Source organism: Otolemur garnettii, unplaced genomic scaffold (assembly GCF_000181295.1).
Source record: "Otolemur garnettii isolate 467f Iridium unplaced genomic scaffold, OtoGar3 scaffold00014, whole genome shotgun sequence".
NCBI classification, from domain to species: Eukaryota; Metazoa; Chordata; class Mammalia; order Primates; family Galagidae; genus Otolemur; species Otolemur garnettii.
The window spans coordinates 13,278,641-13,282,057 of NW_003852409.1; positions in this window are offsets into that span (position 1 = coordinate 13,278,641).

A 3,417-nucleotide genomic window follows, 5' to 3' on the forward strand; every position below is an offset into this window, starting at 1 on the left:
CAACACATTTTACTGTTTTTACTTAATTTAAATCTGTTTTCTACTGAGTATCATGACTGTCAATTATAGCAGTACCAAAATAGTTATTTTGGGCAGATGTTCCTTTCTAGTTGTATATTATTATGATGTCTATAATTTGCTGTAAATTACTTCAGCATAATTATGTGTGTAAATGTGAGTATGTGTGTGCATGTGTGAGTATGTGTTAGTCTGACCTACTCTCTAGGGGCTGTCAGTTGTCCTAATCAACAACTCACACTCCAAGAGTGATCAGCAGTCTTAAATCAGAAAGGCCACACTCCACAGGTGACTGTGACAGTATTCAAGTTATCTGTATTTCAGTCACAATCAAGAGACTTCATTAATTAACATAAAAGGGTTTTCTGGGATAAAATTTATTTCTTGTTAATCTGCATGACAGATGTTAGACATAGGCTCATCTTGTGTTTGGACTGACTATAATATTTTAGAGAGAGTTATCACCCCCAGAAAGCCCTGCACTCTGTAGTCGGTAGGGATAGCACCTGAGGCTCAGTCCTCGAATGGTTCTGAGTTGATCCACAAAATTGGACGACTCTGACTGCTTTCTTTGGACAATAAAGGCGACACAATCCCGTCTCTGGAATATTGTGGTATCTGCCTCTGGCTAATCTTCCATGGAAGGTGGGGGTCAAAGCACCTACAAAACAAAAAAGGTTGTATGATCCATTTTGTGCCTCCTTACTAATAAAAGTTTGCTTTATTGATGCCTGTACACGTGGCAGAATTTTATATTAGAATTACTTTAATAACAATCTGAGAGCAAGCTTATGAGGGTAGTTTACACCTCTCCCCAGTCCCCCAAACTTTTTTGGTTTGGCCACAATGATGATTCTGAGAGTCTTGGATAACCAAAGTAGCTTAAGTTCATTTGCAACATAGACTGTTTGGACTCTAAAGCATAGATTATTTTAGCAAGATATTAGAAGACTGTGTATTCAGAAGAGCTACTTGAGGATCACATCAGGATCCAAGCACTCTTTAGCCAGTTAAAAATAGAGAGTATGCACAGGAATGAGCATGTTCATTGTGAGCCCCAAAGCCAGACTATTATCACCCCTTGTGCCTGTGACTTTGCAGAATTCCTGGAACTTCCCTACTTCTAAGACCAGCATGTTGCAGGTAGAAAACAGAGCAGCTCAGAGCTTTGGTTGGGCAGAAACTTCCCAGAATATGGCTATGGCGAGATAAGGATGGCAAACTCTCGGTCATTAGAGTAGGAGGAGAATACTTATGAAAATAGTTTCAGGGCTGAAAGGGAAAAAGTGGCCCCTTCGAAGGATACTTGAGCATCTCCAGGAAATAGCACCTAGAAGTAAGTCATCCAAGGCTTCAACACCTCCTGAGATTAAGAAATAGCATATCAGTAGTGCATTAAGAATCAGTATCGGTGGGCATGTCAAATGTTTTTACGGACTGAGATTACTTGGGATTTCTCAGCATTATCTAGAATTTCTCAATCCTTATAATAAGCAGAGACTATGAAGTCACATGTAAGTCATATTTTTATTTGCTCGGCCTTTTTTCTAAAATTATTGAGGCAGCTGTATAATATTGCCTATATTTAATGATACCTTTTATGGACTAGCTATCCAGATAACCCGTTTAGATGTCTTTCTGTTCCAAAAGGTATCATGTGATCAGCTTATTGAACAAACAGACCTTTTTCTCACCATTTTCCCTTAGAATTTCTCTGGAAATTCTGTCCCTGGATGAAACTGGGCAGCTCCAATAGTGTTTTCAGTCACTCTCAGGTGTTAATACATTGTTTGATTTTTTTCAGGAATTAGGTCCAGTCTGGTTGAAGAGCAAACTTCAGTCTTTCATCTAATCTAAAGCCTTTCCCTTCCTCAGTTTGGAGTTTTTCCTAAAAACAGTCCTCCCTTCCCAATCTCTGCAACAAATCCCAGTCTGATGAGTGAAGAACGGAGAAACCTGCCTGAAAACTTGCCTTTCAGGGGCTTAGCTTAGCACATCTGCATGGGGGAAAGTCATATTTAACATCCTGTAACTCTAACCACACACACACACACACACATTTGAATACAGTTCTGTTTAACCTGAGACATTCTAGGGAGTCATGATGATTAAGATTCTACTACAATGAAAGTGGGTGGGTAACACCTGTCAGACTTCCAGGCCACCCCCATCAACATTTGCTGTGACTCAGTATAAAGAATTTGTAGACTTAAACATAGTGGTTGCTCAGGGTTACTTGCCTCTGGGAAACTCCATGGAGACCTGAATTTCACACTAATGGTTAATAGTTTCTGTCAATGTTCCAAACAAAGTTAGAGCTATGCCAGCCATCTCTCTAAGACTAAGGATAGAGCAGGCAGCTCTCTATATGGTCCTGGTAGGACCATGACCTAACTCCATAGCTTTCATGATTGGTGGGCCGATGTAATGAGCAACATATACAATTTACTTCTAGCTGTACTTGAAATATCAGGGGGGAAAAAGGAAATCAGAGGGAGAAATAAGCAGCTACCTTTAGTCTTCCCATAGACAATGAAGTTGAGATAAAGCGGACCATTCTAGAGACCAAAAGTAGAATCTGGGATCACCAACATGGCCTTGCTACTCCTGTGACAGCCAGAGAACATGTTACAAGGAGACACAAAACTGGAAATTGGCACATGGCAGGGGACTGTTCTGCCTCATTTTAAGGTAAATCCTATTACAAGTAGACAGCAAAACTTTTTTTTTTCCTGAAACTTGTGATAATTGTATTTGAGCCAGAATAGAAGAGGAAACAAACAATCAGGACCATCGGGAATATTTGTTTTAAACGCCAAGAACAAGAAGAACAATTTGAACAGTGGCAGAAATTGGCCTTCAACTAAAACATTCTCCTGAGCCCCACCTTCCTTAAATCTTCACAGCCTAGAGCAGTATTTCTCAACCTTTTGTTTGCTATATTGTAGCTCAATAAGGAGATTGTTTAGACATGTTTTCCTTAATCTCCCCTTACCCATTAAATCTCAATATCCTAGACATCTCTATTTGCGTACTGTAGATACATCTTTATACATATAAAGAGTAAGATTTTTTCACCCCCCTAGTGAAATTCCCTAGGGCTACTGTAACAAAGTACCGCAAACCTGGTGACTTGAAACAATACAAGTTTATTTTCTTAAGGACCTGGAGGCCAGAAGTTCAAAGTCAAGGTGTCAGCAGGACCATGCTCCCTTTGAAGGCCCAGGGTAGAACATGACCTTGCCTCTTTCAGCTCTGGTGACTGCAGGAATTCCTTAGTGTATGGCTGCGTAAGTGCAGCCTCTGCCTCTGTATTTGTGTGTTTCTCTCTGTGTCTACGTGTGCTTTGTTCTGTCTCTTATAGGGACACCATCACTGAATTTAGAGCCCACCTCCAAT